At 37.4% G+C, this 16,552-nt stretch overlaps 1 non-coding gene across 1 annotated transcript; it reads right to left on the minus strand.

Moving 5' to 3' along the window:
- Positions 1-13,491: 13,491 nt before the first annotated feature.
- On the minus strand, positions 13,492-13,565 carry TRNAI-AAU. Its single transcript has one exon. It is a non-coding gene; the product is annotated as a tRNA-Ile (tRNA).
- Between the last annotated feature and the right edge of the window lie 2,987 nt (positions 13,566-16,552).

Below are 16,552 nucleotides of genomic sequence, written 5' to 3' on the forward strand. Positions count from 1 at the left end.
GGGAAGTACTTCTTCATGAACTTCTCCACTACCTGTTCCCATGATGTAATCTCCCCTGGTTCAAGAGAATAAGCCCATTTTCGTGCCTAGTCACACAACGAAAATGGGAACAATGTTAATCGAACCTCCTCAGCGGAGATGTTTGAAAACATAAACGTATTGCAAATCTCAATAAAACTCCGGAGGTGGGCGTGCGGATCCTCGTCATGCCTACTGCCAAACTATCCGACAGTTTGAATCATCTGCGGCATCACCGGTTTCATATCGAATCTCGATCCGTCTAAGGCTGGCCTCATGATTCTTGGTGAGAATCATAAAGGTTGGGCGACGCATAGTCCCGGATGGGCCTATTGTGATCGTTCGCCAAGAGGATGGGATTCGCCATGATATTCTTTGCATTTGGTGCTCTATCTTCTGGTTGTTCTACCATGTTTGGATCTTTCTCTTGTTGTCGTTGGCGGCTGTTTCTTCTTCTTTATCGAAAAGTTCTCTCAATCTCTAGGTCGTAATTGGGCTCAGGATTTTGTCTTTCGCTCATATGACACCCGCTTCCTCCCTTACCTAAGGAGAGGCAGTGCATAGAGATGGAGAGTCTACAAAGAAAATAAAAAAGTTACTGTTACCATAATTCGTACTGCTGTATTTCCCAGCAATGGCACCAAAAATTAATGCGCGGTTAGCGATGAAATAATGGTGTATATTGCGTTGGTGGTGTATGCGTTGTGCATGCAAGTTTTCCTAGTAAAATCCAAGTATAAATTCTACTAGGTTGTCTGGTAAGCCCAGGGTCGAACACAGGGACTATGAAGAGAGTATACGACAGTGATTTCAGATCTCTTTGCGGTGATAAATAAAACAATGTGTTGGTTGGTATGTTTGTTTAATGTATGAATTCTATGCGGCGGAATTGAGAAAATAGTTAATACAAACGAAAGTTACAATGAGTTTGTGGGGGAACGGGTTGAGAAGGGATTTAGCTAACACTTCCTAAAATTGCGTTCACGTTATGCGATAATGCTACACACATACAAAAGCAAGTCATCTCTCAATGCAAATGCTATAGCTCCTAGTTTTATAATGCATGCGATGTATGTGATGATGTCTATAGGAATTATGTCGAAGCCGCTTGATGCTTGTTGTTATTATGCGATGAAATAATGGTAAGAATGCGATGGTGGAAAATGCGTTGTGCAAGCACGTTTTCTCAGCAAGATTCAAGTATAAACCCTACTGAGTTGCCTGGTAAGCCTAGGGTCAAACTTAGGGATAAGGAAAACAATATGCAATGATAATTTTTAGATAACTTTGCGGTAACAAATAAATCAATGGTTTGGTTGGTTTGCTGTTTACAGTATAAAGTGTATGCAGTGAAGTTGAAAAAAACGTTAATAATACGAAAGATGCGATGAGTATGTGGGGAACGGGTTGAGAAGGGGTTTAGCTAACACTTCCAAGGATTGCGTTCATGTTATGAGGTCATGCTACATACATACAACAACAAATCATTTCTCAATGCAAATGCTATGGCATCTAGTTTTAGAACGCATGCGATATATGCGATGATGTCTATAGGATTTACACATAAGCCTCTATTCTTGTCTATGCGATGACGATTGACAAACACACATATAAGGCGACCGCATACTACCATAACCTATCTCTAGGGTGCATGCGATGCATGTTGACAAACAGAGTTTATCTCTATGTCTCTATCTCTTGTTTATGCAGATCTAATCTTGTTCTCTCGAGTCTAGATTCTAACCTAGCTCTCTCAAGTCTTAGGTTCTTTCTTTAGACTCTCTCTTGAGTAGCTCTAAACGGGTGATGAACGCAACATAAGACAAGATGATCGCATGCAATGAAAATCCTAGGTCATGTTAGCTAAATACTTCTCAACCCATTTGATAGATTTAGCTACTCATGCGTGTTTTAAAGAGAGTGAACAGATGTAGTAAAGCAAGTTCTATTCTACAAATATATAATCAAAGTAGAGAATGACAATGCGGAATAAGAATAAAGAGCCTGGTAGAAATTTCTTGCTTCCTAAGGCTTTTACACTGTTCTTCTCTACTCTGCTCAAAATATATTCTTACTCTCACAAGATCGTCCCTTTCTTTGTTTTTCCATGCTCCTTGGAACTCTTTTGAGTTGACCAGGATGATCTTCTGGTGTCTCTTCCCTTCTCTCGCTTCCGCCTTCTAAGTATAAGAAACTAAAAACAAGGCTAAGTATCGTGTAAATGGTGAACTCTAAAAATTGGGCGAACTCCTTCATTGAAGGTGACCTTCAGTATTTATAGAGGTTCGGGGTGAAAGGCTTCTTCTCTCTTATGATTGCACTGATGGGATGACATTAATTCTCTATCTGATGCGCCAAATATTTGTCACAAAAAAGTTGAGTGTAGTTGCTACAGTATATCGTTAACGACTTGTCAACTTAATTTAGAATCGACCATCATCCACTTTCTGTCCCATCGTGATTTATTAAGCTTTCACCCAGATGCGCCTACCTTGATGCGCTGGCTCTATGTGGCCACCTTTCTTGAATAGATTTTCTGCGAGCGCAATTGATCGCATAGCCTTGGGGTCGCAATCTCTTAATGCACTCAAACGTTAATTTCTTTGGATCGTATTTCCGCCTTGCGTCAACGCATTTTCCTACACAAAAATACATAAGTTAATTGTTTTAATGCGATGGATGCATGCGATCGCAATGCTGTGAACTTAATGCTTTTGGACACAATATTTTATATTTTTATCATCGCAATCCTGCATTATTTTATGACTTTGCACTGTAATAACGTGCATTTCTGCCTGTTATCACACCCCCAAATTTAAACAATGCTTGTCCTCAACCATAAGCTAAAGATTTTCTTTAGAAAGTCGACCGCCTTCTCTTTCCTAGATTTCTCAAGGATGCCTTATTCAAATACTATACACCAAAATCTCCTTAATTCTTATCTAGGTCTCTTCTTAAAATATTTCTAAAATTTAGGGACCGCAAGTTTCACCTTCAAAAAGACTTTACTAGATTCTAGGGCATCGCATGATTTATTTCATAAAAAAAACTATTTCACTGGGTATTTTCAAATGATTTTTTTATTCTTGCGTATTTTAGACACATTATTTTTATTTTTATTATTTTTATTATTTTATTTTTTTTATGACCTTGCGCTGATCCAAGTGCCTAGCCTTCGTTTTGGCTTGCCTCCACATGTGTCATGCGGACATCCAACTATGAGTAAGGCGCTCTTTCTCAGTCTAAACTCATGCCCATTTGGCAGCAGAGTTGTGATCATTTATTTATGCGTTGATNATCATTTATTTATGCGTTGATCACGATTCCTACCTTCGTTTTGGCTTGCCCCCACGTGTGTCATGCGGACATCCAACTATGAGTAGGATCCGATCGCAACGTTATGATTTTTCTTCTTTTTTTTTAAAACCTAAAAATAGCAAGGTCGAAAATGAATACCGCACCCCTAAATTTAAAACGCAACAATGTCCCCATTGTTAAAAGATTGAAAGAAGTCATGTGATGCTCTTAGAAAGTTTCGTAAAAAGTCAGTTTGAAAGAAAGCTAGCAGACCACTAACTTCTAGAGATATTTCATGAGATGACTGTCCTAAAATTAAGTTGACTCTAGTATATATGAAAAAAAATAGAGGCATGCATTTCATCATTGAAATCATAATTGGCAAAGAGAAATAATGCGGTGACTTACTAAATTAATCAATGTTAAATGATTGCGCCGATCAAAGAGGATGCGATGCTAAGATGATCAAAGTTTAAATGTGATGCGATAGTGCAAAATTTGGCATAAATAAAGTCAAGGAAAGATACAACCCCCAAATTTGCGCTGTCGCCCACATTATTTGTGAACGCATCCTTCTTTGCGACGAACTGCTATCTTTTGATTGCGGTGACGGAATAAAGTAATTGCGTCTTTTGTGTAGTGCCTCCGCAATCGTTCACCTCAATCGTTGCAAAGAAAACATTGAGAGGGTTAAATACAAAAACAAAGTTAACCAAATTGTTTACTACGATCGTTCAACACGATCGCATTCTTCCCCTCTTTTCAGTAAAGACAAATATACAATAAAAGTTAAAAGAAAGGTAATGAAAGTTCATGAAGCATTGATATAAAAAAAAAAGATATTCCAAATGGATTGCGTCCCTGATGAATTTGAGTCGCATAGTAACGCAGGAACTGCTTATTTCAATCTGGACTTTTTTCATCCACGACGACTTTCTCTTCTTTTCTCAATCTTCTAGGATCTTGATTGCCTTAATCCAGAGCTTTTCCCCATTAACGTTCATCACGATCTCCCTTTTGCGTACATCAATTTGAGCGCGACCGGTCGAGAGGAATGGTCACCCCAATATGATGGGCGCATCTTCGTTCGTTTTATAGTCCAGAATGATGAAATCTATCGGCAAGATGAATTTGTCAATTGAGATTGCAGCATCTTTCAACTTTCCTTCTGGATGTATTTGGGATCTGTCTGCAAGTAGAAGAGTCTCTGTCGTGGGCGTGAGTTTGCCCATATTCAATTGTTTGAAGATTGATAGTGGCATTACTTTTATACTCGCGCCAAGATCGCATAGTGCTTGACCAATGTTAACCTCTCCAATTGAGCATGGTATCGTGAAGATTCCTGGGTCGCACATTTTTGGTGAGATCGTCGTATTTTTCGTTACTGCCATTGTGGCGACTTTCCTTCATCATTCTGTTTCTTTTTCAATCTTTGTGGGAATGGTGGTAGTTGGATTTCTTCTATCTCGTGTTCTAGATGTTTGAAGGTGGATGCGACTTCTGGGTTCATCTTCTCAGGCTCTTCTAAATCATATGTCAACGGGTCCTCGGTTGTCACCACATTCAAGTTGGTCGTGATGGGTTCCTCCCCTACTTCCACTGCCATTTTTTCGCTTAGCAAAGAGACTACAAGCATTGGTTCCTTTCCTGTATTCCCCCAGAGTTGCGAGGAACTCTAGTTGAGTCTCGACAACGCTTCTTGCGGTCTATTTTTTAGTTCGCCCGCAATCTGTCCTAGCTGAATTTCAAGATTTAGGATGGACGTCACTTGGTTCTGAAGCACTGATTCATTCTTCTCAATATATTGCTTTCGCAAACTCTCCAAGGATGAAGATTGTGGCAACAGCGAACTGCTGGCTTGGTTATGCGTCTGACCGATTTTTCAGGAGAAAAATCTTGGTTGCCCTTCCTTTTGCGCCACTAGTTGAAAGCCTTGTTGTTGATTTTTTCACGTGAAATTGGGTTGGTTTCTCCATCTGAGGTTGTACGTATCGGAATAAGGGTTATTCTTTATGAAGCATACTGACTGCGGATTTCCTGGGCATTCTTCCATCGAACGTGCTTCTCCACAGATGACACAACTTGTGGTCGTTTGAGCAATTGCGTTGACCTGCCCTTTTTACGTTCCGTGTTATTAATTGCGATGCCTTGTATCAAACTCATCATCGCAGTTATTTGGTTCTGAAGGGATGCGATGGCCCCGTTGTTCGCGTCACTGTCTTAATTCTTAATCTTTGTTGTTATTATGCAATGAAATAATGGTAAGAATGCGATGGTGGAAAATGCGTTGTGCAAGCAAGTTTTCTCAGCATGATTCAAGTATAAACCCTACTGAGTTGCCTGGTAAGCCCAGGGTCGAACTCAGGGACTAAGGAAAAAATATGTGATGGTAATTTTTAGATCACTTTGCGGTAACAAATAAATCAATGGTTTGGTTAGTTTGTTGTTTACAGTATAAAGTGTATGCGGCAGAGTTGAAAAAAAAGGTTAATAATTTGAAAGATGCGATGAGTATGTGGGGGAACGGGTTGAGAAGGGGTTTAGCTAACACTTCCTAGGATTGCATTCATGTTATGCGGTCATGCTACATACATAAAACAGCAAATCTGCATACTACCATAACCTATCTCTAGGGTGCACGCGATGCATATTGACAAATAGAGCTTATCTCTAAGTCTCTATTTCTTGCTTATGCAGATCTAATCTTGCTCTCTCGAGTATAGATTCTAACCTAGCTCTCTCAAGTCTTAGGTTTTTTCTTTAGACTCTCTCTCGAGTAGCTCTAAACGGGTGATGGACGCAACATAAGACAAGATGATCGCATGCAATGAAAATTCTAGGTCATGTTAGCTAAGTATTTATCGACCCATTTGATAGATTTAGCTACTCATGCATGTTTTAAAGAGAGTGAACAGATTTAGTAAAGTAAGTTCCATTTTATAAATATATAATCGAAGTAGAGAATGACAATGCGGAATAAGAATAAAGAGCCTGGTAGCAATTTCTTGCTTCCCAAGGCTTTTACACTTGTAAGAGTCGGCCCTCTCTTTGTTTTTCCACGCTGCCTGGCACTCTTGAGCTGACCAAGACGATCTTCCGGTCTCTTTTCCCTTCTCATGCTTCCGCCTTCTAAGTATAAGAAACTAAAAACAAGGCTAAGTATCGTGTAAATGGTGAACTCTAAAAACTGGGTGAACTCCTTCACTGGAGGTGGCCTTCGGTATTTATAGAGCTTTGGGTGAAAGGCTTCTTCTCTCTTATGATTACACTGATGGGACGACATTAATTCTCTGTCTGATGCGCCGAATATTTGTCACCGAAAAGTTGAGTGTACTTGCTACAGTATGTCATTAATGGCTAGTCAACTTAATTCGGGATTGATCATTATCAGCTTTCTGTCCCATCGTGATTTATTAAGCTTTCACCCAGATGCGGCCACCTTGATGCGCCGGCTCTATGCGCCCACCTTTCTTGAGTAGATTTTTCGCGAGCGCAAATGATCGCATAGCCTTGCGACTGCAATCTCTTAATGCACTCGAACGTTAATTTCTTCAGATCACATTTTCGCCTTGTGTCAATGCATTTTCCTGCACAAAAACATATAAGTTGACTGTTTTAATGCGATAGACACATGTGATCGCAATGTCGTGAACTTAATGCTTTTGGACGCAATATTGTATATTTTTATCATCGCAATCCTGCATTGTTTTATGACTGCACTGTAATAACGTACATTTCTGCTCGTTATCACCACTATTGTTGTCCATGCGATGATGAATGACACGCACATACACAAGGTGACCGTATACTACCATAACCTATTTTTAGGGTGTATGCGATGCATGTTAGCAAACAGAACTTATCTCTAAGTCTCTATCTCTTGCTTATGTGGATCTAATCTTGCTTTCTCCAGTCTAGATTCTAATCTAGTTCTCTAAAGTCTAGGTTCTTTCTTTAGACTCTCTCTTGAGTAGCTCTAAAAGGGTGATGGACGCTGATAACTTGTAGAAATACAAGTTATTTATACTGCCTTATCTAGATATTGCGGCCAAAAGATAGTAAATATGCGCCGATTGTATGAAAATTAGCTCAAAATTACAATAATTATAAATTATCGCAATTACACCCACTAACATCATTGTATTTCACTTTCTTTATCTCTTCATTCACACACCATGTATCAAATGCTTAATAGATATATTAAATGTTTCGATTGCTTTCATATTCCATTTTCTGTCTACTTCCGTTCCTTCGTGAATCACTTTCTCTATGATGTCTTCTTAATCCCCTGGTAGTTAATATGAATTAAACGAGTACTTAACTTGTGTTAAAGAGATACCTGCGTTTAGCTAAAGCATGCTACACGACATCTTCACCTGTGAGAGTAGAAGTGAAGATGCCATTCTGATCTATCACGAGAAGGTTAGAAGAATGCGTTAACTAAAACGAGTAGTACTTCATGACATGGAAGCAACCTTTTGTTCATTACGTTCGTCTCTGATTCACCACAGATATGTGGGAGCGCGGTCGATCACTGAAAGGTGTACACCAAGAGAAAAGCGAAATCGTACTTATAACTTCAATGCAATTAAGAAACTTGCATTGTTTATATTCGTTATCTTTCTCTTTCTGTTTGTACATAAGACTTGCCGCCGCATTCCATGCTCTTTGCATAACCTTCACAGCCAGCCTGGACCCCAGCATCATGTATCATGAAGCCTGTATCTAGTATCATCTAGTTTAGGTTTACTGTACTAATTTTATTATCGTATTTTACTGTTTTCCTTTACTTTACCGCAATTTTATATAATTGTACAAAACACTCTTTAAAGATTGAAAAACCCGGTCGCATATACCACGAACATACCACAATAATCTTAAACAATCCCTGTGTTCGACCTGATCACACCGAGAAAGTTGTGGTGGAATTACACTTGGTTCCAACATAAGGAAACTTGTGACAATGCAAGGCATACTACAAGAATATTCATAAGTAACGCATATCTAGAAGTAGTATCGCATATTTGTCTACATGCTTAAAGATATAAAATTTTCTTTCATTCTTATCCATATTTGTATCAGCGCATTGTTTAAGAATAAAATTTTGCATTACAAATGCATACATAAGACAAGATGATCGCATACAATGAAGATCTTAGATCATGCTAGCTAAGTGCTTCTCAACCCATTCAGAAGTTTAGTTACTCATGCATAATGTAAAGAGAGTGAACAGATGTAGAAATGCAGGTTCCATTCTATAAATGAAATCAAAATACAGAATGACAATGGGAAATAAAGATGGGGAGCCTGGTAGCAATTTCTTGCTTCCCAAGGATTTTACACTGTTTTCTCTACTCTACTCAAAGAATATTCTTACTTTCGCAAGAGTCTGCCCTCTCTCCATTCTCAACGCTTCCCGACATTCTCTCGAGCTGACCAGGAATGATCTTCTCTCTTCTCTCGTCTCTGCCTTTTAAGTGTAAGAAACCTATAAACAAAGGCTAACTATATTCTGTATGGTGAACCCTCTATATGGCTCAACTGGAATAGAACCGAACTTCTTTAACGAAGGTGGCCTTCGGTATTTATAGAGCTTCAGGGTGAAGAGCTTTTTCTCTCAAATGATTGCACTGATGGGATATCATTAATTCTCTGTTTGATGTGTCGAATAATTGTCACCAAAAAGTTGAGTGTACTTTCTACAGTGTGTCGCTAACGGCTTGTCAACTAAATTCGGATTCGACCGTCATCAGCTTTCTGTCCCATCGTGATTTATTATGCTTTCACCTTGATGCACCGTCTCTATGTGGCCACCTTCTTGAGTAGATTTTCGCGAACGCAAACGATCGCATAGCCTTGCGGCCGCAATCTCTCAATGCGCTCGAACGCTAAATTCCTTGGATTGCAATTCTGCCTTGCGCCAACGCATTTTTCTGCACAAAATACATAAATTAGCTATTTTAATGCGATAGATGCATGCGATCACAATGTTCTAAACTTAATGCTTTTGGACACAGTTTTATATATCTTTACCATCGCAATCCTTCATTGTTTTATATCTTTGCGCTGTAATAACATGCATTTCTGCCCGTTATCACTCACCGAAGGGAAGAAGCATATTAGGAAAAGAGACTAAGTTACCTTATCCTCTTACAGAAGATTAAATAAAGAAACGCGCAAAAACTGTCATCCTTTAGGGGGACACTCCTAGGGTGCCTCAAGACGATGCGCAGTAACTTTATTCAACCCAACGAGGCTGACCGAGGGATATGCTGTCACACTTCCCACTCCCACTTACTATAAACACTCACCCCATCCACCTTGATATTGACCTACCCAAACACCATCCGTTAGGGGGACATGCCAAAGGTGCCTTGAGGCCGAGGGTAGATCTCACGGTGTGGACTATTTAGGAGAAACGTGAAAGGTTTAAGTGAAACATCTTATGCCCTAAGTACCTTCCATTGAATGTTCTACCTAGGGTTTCATTAACCTAGACAATCCAACTACTGATTTTAGTCTAAGTCGCCTTTTTAATTCCCGCTCATAAACAACGTTTGTCTATGAAATATGAACAAGTTCAAGTAGTCACATTTAAACACTTTAATGGACTGTCCTTAACTTGCATGCATGCATCAAATCTATCTAATTCACCTTTTCAGGTAAGTTCCTAGGTAGGGGTCTTACGTTTCCGTCAACTTAAATACCCTAGCCTAGACAGAACCTGCCTTAGATAAAAGGTCCCTTATAGATAGATTTGTTACACTTTAACCTTTTATTAGTCAATTTAATCCTATTAAACTGAGTAAAAGATTAAAGCCTTAGGGTTACTAATCATATTAGAATCATGATCTTAGGCCTATGTGATCCATTGTGCACAACAAAGTGTTTAACTTTTTTATTTCTTTTAGTTCTAATTTCTCTTTAACTTTTAAGAAGAAACAACTAAAAAAACCATTGTGCACAACAAGGTGTTTATAACATTTCTAAAGTAACCTATGTGTCATGCTTCATGCAATGTCCGGTCATTACTATACATAACTTTTATATAACGCGTAATAACCAAGCAAACATGCTATCATTCACCCTTATATTATAACAATTATGATATAAAGATGATGCATGTCAATGCTTTTTATGCATGCATAAATATAACTGTTATATTATATGATGCATGAGCATGCTCTTACATAAATAAATCATGTTTCTCTAAATTATAACAATTACAATAAAGAGATGATGCATGACTAATGCATAATCAAAGGTGGGATTTACTAAATATTCATACCATATGACATATAAAAACCATACATCGCATGTAATAAATTAAGGATTAATGGATCGGAATGAACCTTTACAAAAAAGCAAAATGAAATAACCCTATCTAGTATAAATTTCATCGAGCGAACCAGTTCACAGGCGAATCGGGTCTTGAACCGCCAGGAGGACTCCACCGTGTAGTAAATGCCAAAGGTAGACGATCGCCTAGCGCGCACTAGACGATAGACGCATAAACTAAACAATCGCGTAGACGACAATGAGGCTGCGAAGCTGATCGTCTAGGCGATCACTTAACTCGGTGACAGGTAAACGGTTTACCTTGCTATACTAATCGATCGTTTAGTCAGTTACTAAGTGATGAAGCTTGCTGAGCTAAACAATCGTCTAGTGTGCATGCACGTTAAACGATACGTGAACATCCCATCGTCTACACGACCCGATACTCAGTGATCGCTTACCCATCATCTACACGACACGATCAACCCTTGATCGTCTCCTTCCTCGAAGAACTGCAATGCTTGCTCCGATCTTCGTCACGAACGACTCAAGACTTAAACTGACTTTGAATTACAGACTCGATAACGATTATTAAAGCCCAAAAACGCAGGGGTCTTTACAAACAACCGAAAATGTAAATGAATTAAATCAAACCGAGGCTAACATCCACGAAAACATCCATTAATCTACACATCCACAGCAATTTAATAAAATTAAACAGAGTAGACATGCACCCACCAAGAATGTATATGTAATTCGTTGCAACAATGAAATTGCAATATCAGAACCTGGCTCTGATACCAATGATGGAACTCTTAACGAAGAGCATCTCTGAGCGCATTTGGATCTTTTCGATTTCATCGTGACCGAAATATAACACATACATTCTAACATACAGTTATGCAAATTCACACTAATTAAAGGCATGCTTTGAACAATAAAATGTAAAGGAAAGAGTTCTCATGCTAGTTGAAGACCTTCTTCAAGCTTTGGAATTCAAACGTAGTGAAAGAACCTCCTTTCGTACGCTATTGCCCAACAAACAAGTCGGTTGTAGCAGCATGGTCGTCTACACGAACGGCAGCAACACGAACAGTCACAAACAAGCGAACGCAGTGGGGACGACACCACTAAAATGGAGCCCTTAGTATTCTCGGAGTGAGAATCCAAAGAGTGGTCTTTGGTGAATTTGGTAGAGGTAGGAGGAAGAATAAATCGTGTAGATGATAAGCAAGTGGGAGAGAAAAGGATCTATCATATAGCTATGTGCTTATCGTTTAGAAGAAGCTACATGATCGTGTAGGTTTTACTAAGTGACCGTTTAGTAAATGGTAGACGATTGTTTAGAAAATGCAGCACATTATGCGATCGTTTAGGAAAGCTAAGCGATCGTTTAGGGACTTGCATGCAATCGTTTAGGCGAGAAATGTGCGATCGTTTAGACGATAAAACTCTATCGTATAGGCTCTCGATTATGCAATCATTTATGTTTTCACACCTATGCCAATTTTTCCGAACCTTTGAAAAATGAAACAAATTTTCATTTTATTCATCGGTTACCATAATCTAATGCGGCTACTCCCACTAATGCACGTCCGAGAGAAATTTTAGGCCAATTATCATATAATTAACCAATTTAATAATTAATGAATATAATCATATTATATTCTTACCTTATAGTTTGATATCACATATCTACTATAGTAATTTCTCATCTACTTGATATAAATCATATTTATATCTAAATTCCTCCAAAATAATGTATCTCATACATTTAGTCAATTATATCATATATAATCAACCAGTTCAATTATATCATATATAATCGAACTCCCTCTTGTCAATTTGAACATTTCAAATTAACCCAAACACTGATTCTCGATTTTATCCAAGCTACCCAGGGGACCTAATAGACCTATGGCTCGAAACTCCAATGGTATGTGAATAGCTAACTAAACTCTTTAACCACGAGATCTACCATCCGTTAACTGTCAGGCATTCCACTAAAGACTAACAACTTAACTCTTCTTACTACAGATATATTTCTATGTCCATCGGATATGACCAATCATGAGTATCACTAATATATTTATGGTAATTATTATGATTATCAATAATAGACTTTTATCACTAATAGATTTCTACCACTGATATCTACCTAAATTCGATATCACTAATATATGAATATGATTGACATCTATCTAAGTTTTATCACTAATATCACTAATAGTTAATATTATCAATATACAAATACACAAATATTTTAATGTGTACTCTTCATTTTAGGTCATCTATGCCATGTTTTCAAGTTTATTTCGGATAGACTTCATACTTTTAGAGTCCTATAAAAAGAAAGAAAAAAAAAAACTATTGGTCTGTTTGATATCGTTCACATTTCTCAGTTTTTGAGAAATAAACTTATTTAATAACTATTCTCGTTTCTTATTTCAAAATTTAAGAAGTATTTCTAAAAATATTGAAATTTTGTAGACTAAAAAAATAGTTTCTTTCATATCCATAATATTTAACTTTTCGTTATAATAATCAAATTTAATGATTGACTTGTTGGTGTTATGTTACTTATGAATTGAGTACTTTCAAGTGTTGGGTATGGAACTCGACCCCATAAAAAAGGGAAGGGAAGAAGTAAAAATCGGATAAAAAAACAAAATTAAAAAAAAAAAGCAAAAATTGAAGAAAAAAAAGAAAATTACAAAAAAATGAAGAAACAAAAACTAGAAGCAAAAATCGGATAATCCAAATTTTGTGAAATCGAACCCAATGGTGAGATAGAGTGATCCGACATGTCGTTGGGCCCTGGAAACAAAACCATATATAACGGCCCACTCTATTTGGTGACAGGAAATTGCTAAGTATCCAAAATATTAATAAATACTTTGGCCCATGCAGGTTTCGAACCTGCGACCTTTGCGTTATTAGCACGACGCTCTAACCAACTGAGCTAATAGGCCAATCTATTCGGTACAATCACATTTATATAAATAATTAATTTATGTATGCGTTATGCCTTTGCTTTATGTAATTTTCTTTAGATCTTTAAAGGTATGTATATTCACTAGTTTGAGGTCTATATATGAAAGGAGTTTCTACATAGAAGGAATTACCACTTTTCTTCTCTTTCGTTTTTTTTTAGAGAGAATTATTCTCTCAGTGTTTCATGGAAGAAGATGAATTACCACGATCCCTCTCTTTAACCCCTCTCATCACGTATTTGACTAAGAGAAATTAGGGGGAAGGAGTTGTAACTCTTTCCCTTTTATTAATTAATATTAATTTAATAAAATTAAATTAATAATAAGTATACATATAATAACAACCTTTTTATATGTATATAAACTATATGTTATATCCCATATAACACATAATCTATAGTTACATATTGTATCAAATACAATATAACCTATAAATGTATTTTCTCTCAACCATACATGACATTTAATATAAATCACATTTATAGTAAACTCACTTATATGAATCTCATTCATATAATTGATATTTGGATCATATCTAAATATTTAATTCCTCTCAACTTATTTATGGTATTTAATATAAATCATATTGATATTAAATTTAATTATATGAATCTCATTCATATAATTGGTATTTGAATCATATTCAAATTCCTCTCATATTACCTTATATTATAATGTATCAAATACATAATTAATTATATCAATTCCCTCAATTAATTTGAACACTTCAAATTAATCCAAAAATAATTCTCAACTAAATCCCTGTTGAGCTATAGAGGGGACCTTATGGACCTCGAGATTGAAGCTCCAACGGTACTTGGTTAATTAATTAAATTCTTTAATTAAATTACCTTATATCCGTTAACTGCTGGTCATTCCACTAAAGATCGACAATTGCAGTTTTCACACTGCAGATAAATTTTTGTGCCCATTGGATATAACCAATCAACAACGCAATGACCCTTCACAAATTGCTCGTAAATACAACTATGCTAAAATTACCGTTTTGCCTCTGTAGTTACATCTAACTTATTAAGTACCACTGATCCTTCTAATGAACAATAAGTCATAGTCCAATTATGACCAAGTACCTCTCAAGCCAGGAGAGGGTGTGGCCACTATGTTCAAGCATCAGAATCAGCCATTAAGGGAATAATTTATCTACTTGCCCATACATCCAGGAAGGAGTGAATTCCGTCTCGTGTAGCTGTGTTGCTAGCTTCCCAGCCAGACGAATTCCCAAAATGGTAGGCTTATTGAGTTGGTAATCTGGCCACTCTCACCCATACAAATCAAAAGACCGCCTTCATGAGCAAGAGTTTACAACTCACTCAGGATTCAGGTCATGTCACTTATGGTCATCCTAGTAAAATGTAAGTCTCTATTATTAACGGCGTTATATAAAAAGACTAATCATTTCGTGGTTCAGTCTTATACAAACTCTTAATACATAACACTGATAACTTGTAGAAATACAAGTTATTTATACTGTTTTATTTAGATAATGCGACCAAAAGAAAGGAAAGTTGCGTCAATTGTATACAAATTGGCTAAGAAATGCAAGAATTATAAATTGTCGTCAATACACCCACTAACACCATTACGATGGTAGAAAAGAATGTTTCTGTTCTATTTTGTAGGAAATCAAGTCACCACATACGTTCATGGCTTAAGATAAAAGAACAACGCATATACGTCGCATTGCGCCCATCATTCACGAATGAATAGACGATCAACGCAATAACGGCGTATGCGACAATCAATTAAGAGCTAAATGATCAACGCAATATCAACCGCATGCGGTAATAAAAAACAACAATGCATATGAGCAAACGATCGAAGATGTGAAGAGCAACTCAATTGCGGAGGATTCTGATGTGTGTACAGCTAACCGTTGTGCATTTCTGACGGGATTATTGCGTAACAGAAGGAATATTCACTCCACCATTTTAGGAACTGCCTTAACAATAAAGTGGGGACCAAAATGCAAAGAGTCGAGGCTTAGCCTATAAATAGCTTCGGCCATTCCACTGAAAAAGGATGTTTGAATACAGAGAAAAGTGTATATACTGATCTGAGGGAGAGACTGGTTGGGCGGCTAATCAGAGTAGATCCGAGAATAATTAAGAGACAAGGGCGAGAGGTGAGTCTCTGGGCAAAGAATCCTTCTAATCCCCGCCGTTGAAGCTCTGTATGAAGGTCACTTCTACCAGAAGAGCAAGCTTGAGAGGGAAGCTCTTCTCTTCATCAATTCCACACGCCAGCAAGCAAAACCACCGTCAAGATTTATGTTAAGATGTTGACACTCTTCTGTATTTGTTTCTATCTCTTTATCATCACTTGTACTCATCTTCTTAATCTCTATCATTCACACCATGTATCATACGCTTAATTCTATAATTAAATGTTATGATCATTTCCATCTCTATCTTTTTGTCTATTTCCGTTCATCCATAATCCACTTTCTCCATGATGTTTTCTTAATCCCACAGGTAATTAGCAAGAATTAAACAAGTAAATTAATTGGGTTAAGGAAATAATTATGTTTAGTTAAAGCATGCTAGACGACATCTTCACCTGTGAGAGCAGAAGTGAAGATGCCATTCCGCCTATCGAGAGAGGGTTGGAAGAATGCATTAACTAAAGCGAGAAGTACTTCTAGAGATGGAAGCAACCTTGCGTTCACCACGTTCATCCCTGTTTTACCATAGAGATATGGGAACGCAGCCGCTCACCGAGAGGTATACGCCAAGGGAAAGCGGAACCTTAGTTATATCTTTAACGCGATTAACAACCTTGCGATGTTTGTACTAATTATTTCTTCACATTTTTGTTTCATACATAAAGACTTGTCATCGCATACCATGATCCTTTGTATAAACTTTGCAGTTGATCTCGAACTCAGCATCATGTATATCATGTATCTTGTATCTTGCATCACGTTAGCTTTGGTTTATTTTTATCGT

The sequence above is a fragment of the Benincasa hispida genome, chromosome 3 (assembly GCF_009727055.1).
Source record: "Benincasa hispida cultivar B227 chromosome 3, ASM972705v1, whole genome shotgun sequence".
Lineage (NCBI taxonomy): Eukaryota > Viridiplantae > Streptophyta > Magnoliopsida > Cucurbitales > Cucurbitaceae > Benincasa > Benincasa hispida.